The following is a 19,535-nucleotide window of genomic DNA, read 5'->3' as shown; positions in this document are numbered from 1 at the left end:
TGTGTGTGTGTGTGTGTGTGTGTGTGTGTGTGTGTGACCATTTCAGATTATGGTATTTGCACATGCTACTGTCAAATTGTTTGAAGCCTGCAGAGCTTTGAAGTCCTGCCAAGAAAAGTTCCTTTTTAAAGAGAGTAGAGGGTTCCTTGCCCCATTTTTTCTTCAAAACGTTAGGAAATGCCATGCAAAAACTATGTTAAGAGATCATAAGGATTGCACATTCAGCACTCAAAAGTTAAGAAATATCACAATTAAAGGTGACTTACAATGAGGGAAAGGGCTATGCCCTTGTTTCTCTGTAAACAGAAGAAAGAGAATCAGTTCTCTGATAAAAGATGAGAGTGCTCAGTCATGAGGAGACTGCTGTAGGCAAAAGATGGGACTGTCTCATTGGGAGAGGAGATGAATAAGAAGGACTATAGTAGAGGGATATAAATAATGAAGGACATAGAAAAGGTAAATTGGGTACTTCTATTTACTTTTTTCCATAATAAAAGAATAAGAAGATCATGAATAAAAGGCACCAAAATTAAAACTGGTAAAAAAATGTATATACACAAGTTATAATTTACCTATGAAACTAATTGTCATAAAATATCAGGATTCAAAAAAGAATTGAACAGTTACATGATTAATGAGAATATTCATAATTACAATAGATAGAGTACATTTTTTTAAAGAAGGGATATAAACTCATTATTCATAAGCTGACCATTCACTGATAGTGGTTAGAAAGAAACTACACCTATGACCAAATGATTCTGTAATTGTGTAATATAGCCTTCTTGAACCTGCTTCTGAAATAATTGGTATTGATCATTGTCAGAGACAGGACACTGGACTAGATTTTTTCATTGGTCTAATCAACATTTCACGTGTCCCCATTGTGTATAAAGAAGACCTGAATATATATTTAAATTTTGCTTGCATTTTAAATTAGAAATTAGGGTTCATCTACCCTGAAATGTATATTACCACTAGGAAACCTGTGAAATCACGACATCAAAAGACACAAGAAACTGAAATGCAAGTATAATAACTAATGCTCAAAAATTATGAGTTGTTACTAACTTAGAATTGCCCAAGTATCAAGAAAATTTTAGAAAAAGGTATGATCGAAGTCTAAGAGAATCAAAACTTAAGGTTTAATAGCTAGATTTCTTCAATAGTCGGAGGAAACTCAGAGAAGCTTTCACAAGAGTGCACCACTGGTACAACTAAAGAGATTTTCCCCTTTTCTCTGAATGAATTAATTAAAAAACACATTCAATTAATATAAAACATTGATATTATATGATGTGCCAGATACAGTAGTGTAATGGGGAACTTTATGGAAAGTAATACTATCCTTAAAATTTGTATAAAAAGGAAGTCAGCTTTAAGTAATACAGCTTTGGGCAAAATATTGTCAACTTTAATGACCAGGTGTATCTCATGGACAATTCTATTAGGAAAGAAAGGGTTGTGTTCATATAGCTCACTTGTCTTTTAAATGAAGAAGGCAGCTAGTATTTTTGAAGAAACATATTTATGCTATCAAGTTGGTGAAATGCACAAGTGCTGACAGAGACAGTAAATAAAAGGAACCAAAAGCAAATAATGTATTTAAATGGATACCTGACCCCAGAGTGGAATAATCAATAAGGTAACTCTTTGATATATAATGCACAGCCTCATCTCAGCCATACACACCAAGATTCCACCATTGTTAAAACAAAGAGAACAGAAATGGAAGATTACATCACTGTTCCAGCCAACTGGATAACAGTAGTTCTTGAAATGACTTTGCATTGTATAATGGACTGTTAAAACAAGTTTAAAGTGCATCAAACAATATGGAGAGACTTCATATATTATTTTAAACTGGACATTCCAGCAACCAACAGCAGGGAGACTGCAACTTCAGCAAGAATAATTGTAACTGGCCAAGGAATGATCCACAAAGGTGTCCAGAGAAAAGTGACTTGTGGCGATAAGGTGCTAAGCAGAGCAAAGCAGTCGGTGTTTCAGGTATGTCCCAAGATGGTTGTACCAATAGCTTTGGTATAACTTATTTCAGTCAAAAATCTAGAACAAGTCCCCTTCCCAAGATTGTGATTGAGTGTGTGTTATTTTCTATTGTGGTTGTGTGATTTAATTCTGAAAACCTGAATCGTTATGTCAAAAAAAAAATCTAATTTATTTTGCCAAATCATAATCCAATACTATTTTGACTTCTTATATCCTGTACTATTAATTGCTATTGATAAGGATATGTAATAATCTCTTAAAAAACAAAACAAAACACATAATTTAATTCCTCAAGGCTTTTCTTTAGTTAAGCAATCAAAATTAAAAGAACACTGAGAAAGGTGATACAGATAATCAGTAAAACAGTTGCTTAACTATGGTATTTATTAAAGACTCAATACCCCTGCCCCTTCAATTAAGACTAGAGTTAGAAATACAGAGAAATTTTTCAGCAAAAGAAGTGAAAAATGGACTTGACGTAGCTTACATTTCTAAATAGATCACAAGTAAATAAATGAACCTGAATTGTTAAGGATTTATTTATACATCAGAGAGAAATAACAAAAAAAGAGTGCAAGCCTGAATTTAAAAAAAACACTGTTCAGGTAACCTGTAATACTGCATGCAGAACCTTAATAGTGCCTTCCTCCTCTGTATATACAGTCTGATATGGTCTTTAATTACATCATTGTGCAGTTTTTCTAAAACAAAATATAATTTTTTTCTACAGCCTTAAATGTAGGTATAATATCTTAAAATACTAGGAATTAGTCTGTATAAGTCAGATAAACTGAGTCCAACAAAATTAATTACAGTATAAGTACACAGTAAGCAATACTTACCCAATATGCTACTTTGAGTGTCAACTGATATAAACTGGTTTACCTCTGCTGAATTCAGTGAAGCTATGTCCATTTACATCAGCTGAAGATCTAGCTCTATGTATGTAATATAGATATATTGTGGGGGTCATGGGGGAGAAGGGAGTAGAATTGCTGCATATATAGACTACCAAAACTCACAGCGAAATTGTTTTCATAGTTAGCTTAATGTATTTGAAACTACATGGAATAGACTTCTGTCATGTCCATGCTAAAATATCTCCCCTGACTACCAAGGAATTTTCACCATTCTAAATCAACCAAGCCTGCTGGCATATAATACTTGAATACTACAAGATACTGCTTCTTCGGTCAGCTGGAGACTTTGTCCAGAAGCAGCTGATGTTCTTTTAACTTCAGGATTTTCTCAAAATCCTCATAGAAAAACATCATACAAAACTCAAACCAAACAGAATCTTCACACTTGTTGCCATCAGATAGCTTTATCTCTGCTAGTGCAATCTCAGATTTTCCTTTTAGTTTTCTAACAATCAATAGAAAAAGACATCACTATCCAAATCAAAGGGAAGTCCAAACTAAGTATCATTAACAGGAAAATGTTTATTGGCATAGCAATGAGCAGCGCTGCTGATGGTCTTCGTGAGTGGTGAATATTACACACCAAGAGCAAATCCAACTGCCAGATAAGTTAAACCCATTATTTGTTCCTTTAGTGCTGTGTGATAAACTGACAAGCTTTGAATGCAGTTCTGTGTTGCTATTTTTATATATACTTGTATCTTTCCTGGACATCAAGTCAGGTGAAATAAAAATGGCTTGGAATGAAAATAACCATTCTAGCCACCCACTGAAAAGGAGTTCCTTCTTTGGAAGAGTTCACACAGAAAGGGATCCCCATCTAATTAGGTGGCTGATTTTGTAACTAGGTTCCAATGTGCTAGACTCTTCAACTGCTGTAAACAAAACTGGTGTTGTCAGAGAGAGATGTTGCAAGGAAGGGACTGATTCTAATTTGTTATAAACTACTGCTGCAGCCCTGCGTACCCACTGACACCAGTTCAGGGCTATATGCACGTACACACATGCCACCTGATCTTTTTGGAACTAGTAAATGGCCCCATATTATGACAGTATTTCATTTACAATTAGAAGTATCAGGCCACATGTAAAAGCCAGCATTTCTAGAATTCAAATATCTAACAGTGTAAAACTAGTATATCTATCAATGGCTCTTTCACATATGGATTTTAAAGCTTGCTTTTTCCTATTTCTCCATGATCTACAGGTTTCCAAAGAGGGAAAGAGATGTATAGAAATCAGCTTCTGAACAGTAAAATCTCCAACTACCATCCATATGTAGATAGTGGGCAAAACACAGAGTACTAGATAAGGGTCAAGCTCCTGAACAAATAGATATTAGCAGAATATTTGAATGGCTAGGATGAAACCCTGGAAAATAAGGATGAACACACACACACACACACACACACACACACACACATAATGCAAAATTAGTCTCTTCAAGTTAGCCTCACCTCAGTACACTTTTCACATGCCCATCAACATAAAACTAAACCTTAATCAAGCATTTTCCCTATAGGCTGGAAATGAAGAGGAAGGTTGTTAAGGTTAGTTCTATTTTTAAAATACTTGGATACTATAGTGATGAGGGCTGTGTAAGTTCTTTGAGTAGATAGCCCTCCACATGCTCATGAGAAGACTGTGGGGAAGAGAGTGTAGAAGAGGGCTATACTGACTGGGGACTCCTGGGTGGTACAAAGTAGTGGAACAGGCAAAGAGCATGTTCTAAACCTCAGCTGCAACCCCTTGACCTTTGTGAAATAATTATGTTCATACCTCAAGCTGAAAATTATGTTCATACCTCACCTTGGGCATGACTGAAAGACAGCTTCTTTTTCTTGGCTAATCATTCCAAGCATGGTCTGATAATACTCCCTTTTTTAATATCTCCAACAAACTGGGGCATATGATTATTGCAGGTCCACAAAACAAGTCACCGGATGATCAGGAATAAGGGAAGCAATGAGCTGTGCTACACAGGGTCTGTGGACCTCCCTGTGCAGCCTCTGCACAGACTTTCTTTCAGCATAGTGGAATCATGTTCTTTGCATTGATTTTCAGACCTTGAGAACCCATACAAAATTTGCCTCTGTACTAGCTACATACATGGTGTGTGCATCTGTTTATTTTCACATCTGCAGATTTCAGAGAATATTTTGTTATCTGTCTTCAGTATATAATTTTCAAATGGTCACGTCTTTAGTAAAACAGACTTTTACCTCCAAACTAAATGAAAATACTTATCTCTGCTGCCTTAAAGTGAAGACAATATTCATGCCAGTTTTCATGCCCAAAACGTATTTGCTGTAATCCTGGTAAAAGAAAATATTGTTGGTGGTATTTGTTTTATTTTACACAATGGGAACAGTGATTCCCCACTGCCCATTACACCAAAACTTCTAAAGAGATTTTGCTTACCTGGAGGCAGAGCACAAGTGTGAAAGGTTTCAGCCTAAATGGTGAAAGTTAACAAGGGAGCTTGGTCTTTTAAGATCTAGTTTCAATTTTCAGCTCTGTCAAAGATTTCCTGTGTGACCTTGGGCACGTCTCAGTCTCTGTGCCTCAGTTCTCCATCAGTACAATGAGGCTACTAATACTCGCTCTCTCACACCTTCCATCTGTCTTGTCTATTTAAACTGTAAGCTCATCAGAGCAGGGACTGTCTCCTACTCTGCACGGTACTCAGCTTTGTGGGGCCTCAATCTTAGCTGCAATACAAATGAATAATTAAGTTTCAGATAGTTATATGCATGTGAAAAGGGAAAGTTAAAATGTCCTCCATCAATATCTATAGCAGTGACTACTAGCATGATCTTACAGAAGAGTAATGAAAAGCAGTGGTTTTATTAATGAACTTTCCTGGACTGCAGAAGTGATTAGTTTAAGCTTTAAGTAAAGGTTCAGATTATTTCTTAATTCACCTTATTGCATGCTCCTTGGAAATTATGGTGACAGAAACAGTGCTGCAAAATGCTCACAATCAAAATTAAAATTGTTTGAACAAATAGAAAAACTTTTTCAGGACACTTGCTAGTGTCTGCTCATTAGTCACTTGTGCAACTACTCAATGTTTCAGATAAGAAGAAGAAAGCAGAAAGAAATCTAGATTTTCCATTCTTGATACACTGGCATTGTATTTAGCTGCCTAACACCAATGGTCCACATATCCAACGTGAACATGTATAGAAACTATGGCATAAATCATTTCCATGGTGATCTCAAAATAAAAAATACTGGAAAAAAATATTTCTCATGAAAAGAAAAAAAACCTCTCATTTTTCATTGAAATAACCCTCCTTTGCTCAAGAGGGGAATTGACTTTTAGAGGTCATCATGAGTCTAATGATTAAATCAATATGGACGTGTCAGAGACTTAATAGAACTGATAGTGAAACATTATCCACACTTTGAAATGCATCTCCAGCTATCCCCAGCATTCCAGCGCACATATAAAACCTAGGTAGAATAAACTTATTCTACTTATCAATCAAGGAATGGTTAAAATTGTGAATATTGGATGAAGAGGGTCTGGAATGTATCTTAGGTAATCAAAGCCAAATAGATGCACTATAGAGATAATGAACAATTGTCGGTAGGATTACTGTTCTAATACACTACTCAATATCATAATACAACTGTTCAGTGTCTTTGGGTGCATTGTCAAAGATTATTTTGTGAAAATAATCATTCTAGAATTAACTTGTGACTGGTGTAATTATTTATTTCTAGGGCATTCACAAATGAATGAATCTTCTGATTATATGCTATTTTACTCAATTCCATAAACTAAACATTTTCAGCTGTGTCTGTCCCCAGTAAATCCAACATGGGATTAGATGACTTCTTGAGGTCCCGTCCAGCCTCACATTTCTTTGATTCTATGGGAGTATTGTTTTTGTTCTGCTTCTTGAAGTCAGCTCTACTATAATTTCTCTAATGTCCATTCTACTTATTAGCAGCTATGAAAAAGAAAAGGTGGGAATGGTTAGGGGAAAACAGTATCAGCTTGTTTTAAGATGTGGTGTTGTAAATACAGCTCAAATGTTGAGGACTGGACAAAATTCATTACATTTTCTTCCTTTTGTAAAGAATTAAAGTAATGTAATCAACTTGTCTTAGTTCTGTCATACCAAGTGACTATGTTACACCAAATGAAGATGGTGGGCAGGCCTTGGTCAGACAGAGACTAAAAATCAATTATATTGTCCTGGTCTGTTATTTGTATTCACAGGACTCTAGTTAGCTAATGTATTATGTTTAAGACTTGTAATACTTGATTCTTGAAAGTAGTTTCTTCAGTTCCTGCTGATTCAGAGCCTAGTATTACAATATTTACTAAGCCATAACTGCTATTAATTTCATAGAAAATTTTGCTTGACTTTACGACTACATACTGAGTCAGCAGGATCTACACTAAAGAGTTCAGAAAATAGTGAATAAAGAATAATCTGAGTGGGCATCCATACATTGCATAAATTGTGGAACTTTTGAAAGTAAAACTGAGATGGACCCAAGACATTTGTGCATGCAGATTTACAGACTTTGGTTTCTCAGAAAACACCCACAGTAAATGGCTTGCCATTACAAAAATATAAACCACAAGAGAGACACTTTGCTTCCTCATAAAATTACTAGAACCCACAACATTTCTTAGCTCAAAAAAGCACCCCAGAATCAGAAACCCCCACTCTGTCCACACATTTTTCATACCAAAGTTCAGAAACCCTTTGCCCTAGCTCAAAATCTCGGCCATTCCTGATCCCCCACTTTCCAGCTCCTAATCAGGCTCAAAACCTTTCCTCCTCCCATCTAACTTACTTGATCTTGAAAAACTTCCACCAGATCTTTCTCATCCAAGTACCCCACCCCTTCCAATTCTGAGCCCCCTGTTGCTGAGCCTGGAGAAGCTAGGATATACCTTGGCTGCAAGCAGGAGGAAAAGTTTGAGATGCTCCATACCCTCCTGCTAGTTTAAATTAGTCCAGAATTGTTCTGGAATCACAGCTCTGCAGCTTCTTCCCCAGCTACATGCTGCAGAGTCCTAGTAAGCACTGTAACAGCTTCAGCCCCTCCAAGGTATTACTGCACCCTAAATTACAGTAGCAACACTACAGATAGTGATTAGGCTTTATTGGTGAGGTGTAGTTCTGCCAGCTCCTAATGAACAATCAATCCTGCTCAGCACCTTACATGATAGGTTTAAGACTGTGTGTTCATGTCTTGTTTTGATATGTTGTTGTTGTGTTGGTTCAGGGGACACTAGAAGGAAGTTAAATCCTGCCTGTGTTTGCCGAAGTTGTCATTTGCAGCATTCCAATAAATCCTTTGATTGCTATAAGCAAATATTACAGAATTGTATGCTCTTTTCCCTAATATATACCATACTGCATATGGCTATACTTTTTTCCAGTGCTGTAATATGTCTTGACATTATATTTCTATGCATATTCATATTGAATAGGAAAACCTCCAATATATGAATTTGTCCAATCCAGTGTGCACTGTATTTGTTTTATCTGATGCTGGCTGTTCTGCTGTAGGCTGAGACTAAATTGTTGTCACTCTTATTTACTAGGATATGATTTTAAGTTTAAGTTGAAAACACTATTTCAGTCTTTTTTCCCCATCCTTTACAGTTCAGTGGTAAATGGTTTTCCCTCAGTTTTGCAAGGGCTCTACAAACTTTTTCATATAAATTTTCACTTTAATTGAAAATCAAAAACAAATGTACTTCAGCGTTTGATTTGTCTTTCATAAAAAGTGAAAGTATGAAGTGGTTCAAGCAGCCATTAATGTGCTTGTAGCAAGAATGGTCATTTTGACATCCAGAGTTCTTGGTACAAATTTTAAAGATATATTATAAAAATATAAGATGTTCACAGATTTAAAAGAGAATAATTCAGTAGGAAAAACAATAAAGATATTTCTCTTTTAATTAAGCAATAATGATCAAGGACCAGATAATTCCTTGGGGATTAATAACTGGCTTGTGGAAACTGGTTGCCTGAGACACATAATACCCTGTGCCAAGGCATCTACTGCTAATATAAACTGAAAATTAATGAGAAACAAGCATATGGATTTTTTTTCTTCTGGGTGATTCACTTACAGTCGGTATGCAGAGGGCATTTACAGAATTAATACCTGGAAAATTAGCCAAAGAAATTGATTGAAATCAGCCCTCTACATTCCACACAACTTCTAATATTAAAGGAGAAATGTCCTGAAGATTTGCCAAGTGATTTTAAAACATAAAAGATTTCATTCTAATGTCAAAGTATGACATACAAATGATTTCCAAGTGCTTTGAAAATGGAGAGAAATTGAGGTGCTTGCTGGACCATTAAGCAAGTATACTGACATTCAGGTCATTTTTTTCAGTAGATGAGGTATTTTTTTCTTTAAAAAGTGTGATATTGAGGAATACAATTTAAAAATAATGACAGTAAGTGGTCACTAGAAGTTTGACTAATAGTTGTTCGTCCTGAAGTATAAAATGGAAGTATCATTTAGCAAATACTGGTAATATCTCTGCCACTCAGCAACACATTTGGGATGTAAGCAAAACAAGGTCAGTACATCTGTAATGTACAATGGAGACAGAACACATCAAAGAAATGAGAAGCATAATAGGTCTGTGTTCTCTAATGGGGGAATTATAGCTGTAAGTGCAAATAAAGTAAAGTGAGAGGATTGGTTTATTATCTGAATCTAAATCCACTAATGCTAGCATGATAGACTTTCTACTTTTTAGATTAAAAATAAAATTCTTCCCTCTTCTATGTTAGCCACTCAGTGATGTTGTGAATTCTGTGTAGCTCCGGTTTTTTTTTTCTTGTGTGTACACTTAATTAAAAAAAAATATTACTCTTAGTGGTCACCAAAATGACTCCCACCTTTCGTGCCATTAAAAATATAGATCTACTAGGAGAAATAGGAGATATTACAACATACAGATTGTGTAAAATTATTTGATACAAATATACATATGTATAAATATGAGCTAGAGGACTGTACAGAAATATACAAAAATATTCCAGAGGATTTTGATTGCATCATGTAATCCACAAGACTGAGGCTCAGAGGATCATTGTGATTCTCCCCTAGCTAATGTCTCACTTTTTTTGTGAAAAAACATTCCACTAAAAAAAAAAATTAAGAAATACAAAACAGATGTTGAACTATGTGATTCATTTTGTAAGCTTCTTCATACCTCACATATAAAAAGATATTCTCCAGAATTAATGCTTGTAATGTTGAAAGTAAAACACAAGAAAAAAATAACCAACTTGCCAGCCTACTAAAAAGTTAGGCTTGCTATTCTTCTGTATCTACCCTTAGATGTAAATGAATGGTAAGCTACTCTAACCAGTTTAACTGCTTTTTCAGTATCTAGTATATGATGAAATTCTTACCAGGCCAATCTAAATGTACTAAAATATAACTGATGGCTGAAGTGACTAGACTACAATGTAGGTCTTTTAAAAACTGACAAAACTCTGAATTCAACTGTCCAGTCTTCTATGACTTAACTTACACTATTTCTCACTATTTTAATGCAGCAAACTGTGGTACAACTTCCTTTGCAAACTTTTGGGGTAGAAATCTAATTCTGAATGTTATAAAAGACAGGAAGCATAAATAAATATATTGCATTAAGTGTAACCACTTTGTTCTTGATTTAATCTCTCATCTCTTCATTTGGAATCAGTCATGTTTGCTAGGAAATGGATAGGTTGCATAGCTTCTCTGAATCATTTTTTTTCCCAGTTTTCTCTTTATATAATTCCATTTCTTTGTTGTGAATTAAATCAAACCAGATTACCACTGAAATTGTGACAGTAGATGAGCAGGCCATAAATCGATCAAGAGCATTCAAAAACTTGTTCAATTGTTTTTGTAAGCTTAATACCTCTTTATAGAGCCCCTCTTTGCTATCACAGAATATCAGGGTTGGAAGGGACTTCAAGAGATCATCTAGTCTAACCCCCTGCTCAAAGCAGGGCCAATCCCCTGACACATTTTTGCCCCAAATGGCCCCCTCAAGGATTGAATTCATAACCCTGGGTTTAGCAGGCCAGTGCTCAAACCACTGAGCTATCCCTTCTGCTTCTTTTGAACAAAGTCTCCCAAAGTGCTCAGATATCATGGTGATGGATATAATGGAAGAACCAGAAACTTTAAACAATGTCATCAGTTAAACATACTCATCAGTTATGTAAACCAGATACCACAAAAATTGCTCCATGGATCAAGAGGTCACTTTCTGTGTCTCTTTTCTGTAAACATGCATCGTATATAAAGGGTTGTAATTCTGGTGACTAGTTGGAAGACTCCAGCGCTGCTAGCTGCTGCCCAGATTGGTTTTGTATGTGTAACCTTTATGTCAGTCTTGTGCTGTGTATATTTTTGAGGAATATTCTTTGATACAGTCCAATTGAGCCAGTTATCTGACAACTTGAAATATTATTAATTATTAAAATTGAAACAACACTCTGTGCAACTGACCTGTTTTCATTATTTACAACTCTATCAATTCTCGTGTCATCTGAAAACTTATAGTCCCATCCTCTCCATCCCTGGATAATTTCATCACCAATAATTTTTTAAAAAATTTTATATAGAGAGAGTGACAAAGCTCTATTCTTTTCTCATAGACTCATAGACCCCTTGCACAAAGCAGGCCACAGAACCCTACCCATCCACTTCTATAACAAACCCCTAACCTATATCCGAGTTATTGAAGTCTTCACATTGTGGTTTGAAGACCTCAAGCTGCAGAGAATCCACCAGCAAGTGACCCATGCCCCACTTTGCAGAGGAAGGCGAAAAACCTCCAGGGCCTCTGCCAATCTGCCCCGGAGGAAAATTCCCTCCCGACCCCAGATATGGTGATCAGTTAAACCCTGAGCATGTGGGCAAGACTCACCAGCCAGCACTCAGAAAAGAATTATCTGCTGTAACTCAGATCCCATCCCATCCAACATCCCATCACCAACCACTGGGCATACTTATCTGGCGATAATCAAAGATCAATTGCCAAAATTAAACTATCCCATCATACCATCCCTTCCATAAACTTATCAAGCTTAGTCTTAAAGCCAGATATGTCTTTTGCCCCCACTACTCCCCTTGGAAGGCGGTTCCAGAACTTCACTCCTCTAATGGTTAGAAACCTTCGTCTAATTTCAAGTCTAAACTTCCTAGTGTCCAGTTTATACCCATTCGTTCTTGTGTCTACATTGGTACTAAGCTTAAATAATTCCTCTCCCTCCCTAATATTAATCCCTCTGATATATTTATAAAGAGCAAGCATATCCCCCCTCAGCCTTTTTTTGGCTAGACTAAATAAGCCAAGCTCTTTGAGTCTCCTTTCATATGACAGGTTTTCCATTCCTCGGATCATCCTAGTAGCCCATCTCTGAACCTGTTCCAGTTTGAATTCATCCTTTTAAACATGGGAGACCAGAACTGCACACAGTATTCCAGGTGGGGTCTCACCAGCGCCTTATATAACGGTACTAACACCTCCTTATCTTTGCTGGAAATACCTCGCCTGATGCATCCTAAAACAGCATTAGCTTTTTTAACGGCCATATCACATTGGCGGCTCATAGTCATCCTGTGATCAACCAATACCCCAAGGTCCTTCTCCTCCTCTGTGGCTTCCAACTGATGTGTCCCCAATGTATATCTAAAATTCTTATTATTAATCCCTATGTGCATGACCTTGCACTTTTCACTATTAAATTTCATCCTATTACTATTACTCCAGTTTACAAGGTCATCCAGAACTTCCTGTATGATATCCCGGTCCTTCTCCGTGTTAGCAATACCCCCCAGCTTCAAGTCATCCGCAAACTTTATTAGCACATTCCCGCTTTTTGTGCCAAGGTCAGTAATAAAAAGGTTAAATAAGATTGGTCCCAAAACCGATCCTTGAGGAACTCCACTAGTAACCTCCTTCCAGCCTGACAGTTCACCCTTCAGTATGACCCACTGTAGTCTCCCCTTTAACCAGTTCCTTATCCACCTTTCAATTCTCATATTGATCCCCATCTTTTCCAATTTGACTAATAATTCCGCATGTGGAACCGTGTCAAATGCCTTACTGAAATCGAGGTAAATTAGGTCTACCACACTTCCTTTGTCTAAATAATCTGTCTCCTTTTCAAAGAAGGAGATCAGGTTGGTTTGGCACCATCTACCTTTTGAAAAACCATATTGTAATTTGTCCCAATTACCATTGACCTCAATGTCCTTAACTACTTTCTCCTTCAAAATTTTTTCCAAGACCTTACATACTACATATGTCAAACTAACAGGCCTATAGTTACTTGGATCACTCTTTCTCCCTTTCTTAAAGATAGGAACTATGTTAGCAATTCTCCAGTCGTACGGTACAACCCCTGAGTTTACTGATTCATTAAAAATTCTCACTAACGGCTTGCAATTTCATGCGCCAGTTCCTTTAATATTCTTGGATGAAGATTGTCTGGGCCCTCCGATTTTGTCCCATTAAGCTGTTCAAGTTTAGCTTCTACCTCAGATGTGGTGATATCCACCTCCATATCCTCATTCCCATTTGTCATCCTTCCATTACCCCTAAGCTCCTCATTAGCCTTATTAAAGACTGAGGCAAAGTACTTATTTAGATATTGGGCCATGCCTAGGTTATCCTTAACCTCCTTTCCATCCTCAGTGTTTAGCGGTCTCACTTCTTCTCTCTTTGTTTTCTTCTTATTTACATGGTTGTAGAACCTTTTACTATGGGTTTTAATTCCCTTTGCAAGGTCCAACTCTACATGGCTTTTAGCCTTTCTCACTTTATCCCTACATGTTCTGACCTCACTAAGGTAGCTTTCCTTGCTAATCCTACCCTTCTTCCACTCCTTGTAGGCTTTCTGCTTTTTCTTAATCACCTCTCTGAGATGCTTGCTCATCCAGCTTGGTCTACAACTCCTGCCTATGGTTTTTTTCCCTTTCTTGGGATGCAGGCTTCCGATAGTTTCTGCAGCTGCAACTTAAAGTAATTCCAGGCCTCCTCCGCATTTAGATCCACAAGTTCTTCAGTCCAATCCACTTCCCTAACTAATTTCCTTAATTCTTTAAAGTTAGCCCTTTTGAAATCAAAACCCTAGTCCCAGATCTATTTTTGTTTATCCTTCCATCTAGTTTGAGCTGAATTAGCTCATGATCACTCGAACCAAGGTTGTCCCCTACAACCATTTCTTCTATGAGGTCCTCACTACTCACCAAAACCAAATCTAAAATGGCATCCCCTCTTGTTGGTTCTTCAACTACTTGGTGAAGAAATCCATCTGCTATCACATCCAGAAAAGTCTGAGACCTATTATTCTTGCTAGCACTTGTCCTCCAGTCTATATCTGGGAAGTTAAAGTCTCCCATGATCACACATTTCCCATTAGTGTTTACTTCATTAAAAACATTAAAGAGATCTCTATCCATATCCAAATCAGATCCCGGCAGTCTGTAGCACACCCCAAGCACTATCTCAGGGGAGGCTCTAGTAGCTTTCTTTCCCAGTGTGATTTTTGCCCAGACAGACTCTGTCTTGTCCATTCCATCACTTCTTATTTCTTTACATTTAACCTCCTCATTGATGTACAATGCTACTCCACCAACTTTGCCTTTATTTCTGTCTTTCCTAAACAGCACATAGCCTTCAATACCTGTACTCCAGTCATGACTACTATTCCACCATGTTTCTGTTATCCCTATAATATCCAGTTTCACTTCCTGCACCAGTAGCTCTAGTTCCTCCATTTTGTTCCCTAGGCTCCTCGCATTAGTGTACAGATATCTTAATTTTTTCCTTTTGGCTTCACTGACATTCTTTACTCTGTTAGGCAGAGACATTCTACCACCAGCATCACCTGTTAGTCTGCTATCTACACTACCCTTCCTCCTTATGCCAATTCTTCTGTCCACTGCTGTATCCCCTCTTACTTTGTTTACTTCCCTCTCAAGGTTAAATTCCGGCGTGGAGCTCTCCTGGACATCTCACAACCATCTCCCCCAAATTTCTAGTTTAAAGCTCTCTTAATCAGTTCGGCGAGCCTCCATCCTAGAAGTCTATTTCCTTCCTTACTCAGGTGAAGTCCATCCCAAGAGAATAGTCTTCTGTCCGTAAATGCTTCCCAATGGCCGTACATCCCAAAGCCCTCCTTATAGCACCACTGCCTGAGCCATCTGTTGATCGCCATAATCTTGTCACACCTTTGTCGCCCTTCTCTAGGAACCGGCAGAATCCCACTGAAGATCACCTGAGCCTCGATTTCCTTAAGCGTCTTCCCCAGTCTGGCATAGTCTCCCTTGATACATTCCAGAGAGTATCTAGCCATATCATTCGTTCCCACATGAAGGACAATCAATGGATTCTTCCCTGCTCCTGCTAGGATCCTTTTCAGCCTCAGGTCCACATCCTGTATCTTAACACCCGGCAGACAGCACACCCTTCTGTTCTCCCGATCAGCTCTAGTTACAGGCCTGTCTATTCTTCTCAATAAGGAGTCTCCAAGCAGGTAGACCTGCCTTTTCCTGGTGACAGTGTGATTCTCCGGTCTATCCCACTGGCTGCAAGTCCTGTCGATTCCTATTCACCCTTGCAATCCTCCTGGGGCTCATATTTGGTGTTGCCTCCATTGACTCCTCCCCTCCTCTTGTAGGACTATCAGCTCTTCTCTTTTTCCTTGCCCTCTCTCCTTCAGCGGCCACCTGCTGTGCCCCTTCTTCATTTTCCAACTCTGCAAACCTGTTCCTGAGTTCTATTTCCCCTTCACTGGCCGGTCTTTTCCTCTGCCTGCTTCTCTGAGCTTATCCCTTCAGCCCCCTCGTGTCTGTGCTCCATCCTCTGCTCAAACCCCCTCCTAAACTCAACGAGACTTTCCACCTGCATCTCCAGTCCTCGGATCTTTTCTTCCATGAGCTCTATCAGGCGGCACTTCATGCAGACAAAACTCTTTTCAGGCACCTCCTCCAGGATCATGTACATGCCGCAGCTTCCACATCCAGTCATCCTCATTGTGTCTTTCACTGCTACCTCTATATCAGTCATGGCCTTCCCACCTAAAGCCTGGTAGTCAATGGAACACAACACAACACAAACCCTCAGCAGGCATCAGACCACCACCCTATCCCTTAACTAGCTTGTCAGTTCCTCTGTCTTAGTCTCCCCAGCAACCTCTCCCTGAAACTCCCCTGTTTACAGCTCTGGTTGCTGGCTCCTGTGCCGCTGCCTGGCTGGCTGGCTACTTATATAGGACCCCTAGTCAGGTAAGCCCCACCCCCTAATCAGGGCTCCACTGCTCTCCCAGCACACTGCCCCTAGCAGCCTCCACACACACACACACACACACTACGCAATACAATCCACAAACTACAAAAACCTGCTCCTCCAACAGAACTCCCTCTGAAACTCCCCTGTTTACCGCTCTGTTTGCTGGTTCCTGTGCCGCTGCAGCTGTCTGTTTCTGTGGGTTCTGCATTTCCTGGTGGATTTCACTAGCCTCAGAGGCTCACTATGACCCTCTATGAGCCCTTCTCTCTCTAGAGGCAAGGGTCATAGCCTACTGAGCCATTTTCATTATAAGCCAGCGAGGGGGATGATAAGAAACTATCCTCCCTTGCACAGTCTCTTTTGTCTCCCAGTCTCAGTGATTAGTCAAGGGGGGCAAAGTGGGGAGTCCAGGCCCGCCCCCTTCTCTGGACTCCAGCCGAGGGACCCCAATAGTATCAGCTATGGTACCTGACCTTTTAGAAACAGGACACATACAATTCCCTAGGCTACTTTCCCACAGCAGCCCCTACTTCCTCAAGCTCCATTTCACCCTTACCTCGGGGCCTCCTTCCTTGTGCCTGATATGGTGTGTACTGCTCAGTCTCTCCAACAGCGCAACTTCCTCACACAGCTCCTGATTTGTGTCCACCTGACTAACTGGGAGGTTTCTAACTAGTTTTAGCCACCTCCGATTGGCTTCAAGTGTTCCAGTCAACCTAGCTGTTATCTCCACTGCTTTCTGGAAGGATCTTAATTGCCCCCTGGTGTCTTGATTAACTTGGAGCAACTGCTGTTTGGTTACCATGGTAACAGGAATTTGTTTAGTCTGGGGCTGACATACCTGTTTTACTTTCCATCACATACCACCCCCATGCTCAACACCATAGAGTTGGGCAACTTGGGACGCCAGGCAGTGTGCTCGTGACAGACCATCAGTGTTGCCGTGGTGGCATCCAGCTCTGCACCGTATGTGGAACTGGAATGGTTGGAGGGATAAGAACCACCTGGTGACCCTTGTGTTCTTTTCCTTATTCCGCTGCATCCACTGGAGGGGTGCATGGTCCGTCACAAGAGTAAATCGCCGGCCTATGAGGTAATAACACAGTATCTCCATGGCCCATTTGACAGCAAGGCATTCTTTCTTGACTACTGCGTATTTCTGTGCTCTTGAGAGCAGCTTTCTTCTTAGGTAGAGGATCGGGTGTTCCTCTTCTCCCACCATTTGCAACAGAATTGCTCCAACTGCACCTCGGAAGCATCTGTTTGTAAAATAAATTCCTTGTTAAAGTCTGGGACTATGAATCATTACAAAGGGTTGTCCAAAGATCCGTGAACGCCCCCTCTGCTGCATTGGTCCACTTCACCATTTCTGGACCTTTTAGGGGACTTGCACTCATGGAGAAGTGGGGAATTGATGTTCGTCCATCGTTGTCGACAAAGACCTCAACAGCTCATTCGTTCGATGACTGGGCTGTGTGCATCCAAAGATGACTGATCAGTCCGATTCGGGCGTGAAACTTCCTGTCACACTTCGGGCAGACATGTGATGGCACTGTCGATGATGTGCGGGCAGCCCTGGACTTTCGTAGCTCACACTTTCTTTCAGCCTCAGCAGTACGCCTCGCCTCAGAGATATTACTGCCTGTGTGAATGAGGCTGCTCCATGCTGGACGGTTCAGTGCGAGGGTTTCCCATGTGGCGGTGTTGATCTCGAGGGACTTCAGAGAGGTCTTCAGCGTGTCTTTGAACATCTTCTTTTGTCCTCCATGGGAGCACTTTCCCTGGATAAGTTCTCCGTAGAAGAGCTGTTTTGGAATGTGCTCGTCTGACATTCTCACGACATGTCCGGCCCATCTGGTCTGGGCTCCCATCAGCAGTGTGTGAACTGACGGCAGACTGGCTCTGGTAAGGACTTCAGTATCGGGCACTTTGTCCTGCCATCTGATTTTTAGAAGCTTTCGCAGACAGGAAATGTGGAAGTGATTGAGCCTTCGTGCATGACTCCGATAGACAGTCCACATCTCGCAGGTGTACAGCAGAGTTGGAAGCACCGCTGCTCGGTAGACCTTCAGCTTCGTTGGTAGACTGATCCCTCGACATTCCCAGACCTTGGAGTGCAATCGGCCAAATGCAGAGCTGGCTTTAGCAATTCGGCAGTTTACTTCATCATCGATTGACGCTGCTCAGGAAAGGGTACTGCCCAGGTACGTGAAGTGGTCCACTGCCTGAAGTCTCTGTCCATTTACAGTGATGGATGGTTCTGAGTACGGAGCATGGGGAGCTGGCTGGCGCATGACCTCAGTGTTCTTGATGTTAATGGTGAGACCGAAATTGTTGCATGCAGATGAAAACTTGTCCATACTGGCTTCCATTTCCGGCTCTACTAGCATTCAGAGCACAATCATTGGCAAAGAGAAAGTCTCGAAGTACAGTTTCCTTCACCTTGGTGATGGCACGCAGTCACCTCAGATTGAATAGTTTCCTGTCAGTTCTGTACTTCAGGACTACTCCTTCAGTGCAGTGTTGAAAGGCATCAGTCAGAGTGGCAGAGAATATCATGCTGAACAAAGTGGGTGCTAAAACACACCCTTGCTTGACATTGTTGGTGACTGGGAAGGCCTCAGATGTTTCACCATCATCCAGGACACGAGCCATCATACTGTGATGAAATTGACGTACCATTCTGGACAGCTGAATTTCGACATGATCCTCCACAGGCCCTGGCGACTGACAGAGTCAAACGCTTTCATCAGGTCCACAAAAGTTATGTAGAGTTCATGATTCTGTTCTTGACATTTCTCTTGTAGCTGACGCGCAGTGAAGATCATGTCAATAGTCCCACATCCCTTGTGAAAGCCGCACTGTGATTCTGGCAGTAAGCCGTGCTCCAGGTGAGTGATCAATCAGTTCAACAGAACCCTTGCAAGAACTTTCCCCGCTGTAGAGAGCAGCGAGATTCCATGGTGATTATTGCATACCTGGTGATTGCCCTTCCTCTTATAGAGGTGCACAATGGATGCGTCTCTAAATTCCTGTGGAATGGATCCCTGCTTCCAGAAGGACTGAAACAGCTCAGTGAATTTCCGTAGTTGCACGGGGCCTCCGACTTTGTACACCTCTGCTGGTATGGCATCTGACCCTGGGGCTTTGCCACTTGACAGCTGGTTGATGGCTTTCTTCACTTCGTCCTCTTCCGGTAAAGCATCCATGGAGTCATTGACTGCAACCTGAGGCATCTTGTCAATGGCCTCATCATTGATGACTGAGGGGCAGTTGAGAACTACTTCAAAATGTTCAGCCCA

The 19,535-nt window shown here is 40.1% G+C and overlaps 1 pseudogene; it reads right to left on the bottom strand.

The window, feature by feature from the left end:
• Positions 1–3,203: 3,203 nt before the first annotated feature.
• Positions 3,204–19,535, bottom strand: part of LOC115644993 — a 32,568-nt pseudogene continuing 16,236 nt past the window's right edge.

The sequence above is a fragment of the Gopherus evgoodei genome, chromosome 2, assembly GCF_007399415.2.
Source record: "Gopherus evgoodei ecotype Sinaloan lineage chromosome 2, rGopEvg1_v1.p, whole genome shotgun sequence".
In the NCBI taxonomy this organism is placed as follows: Eukaryota; Metazoa; Chordata; order Testudines; family Testudinidae; genus Gopherus; species Gopherus evgoodei.
The sequence above is the reverse complement of the archived record's forward strand: the minus strand, read 5'-3'. Positions and strand labels throughout refer to the sequence as shown.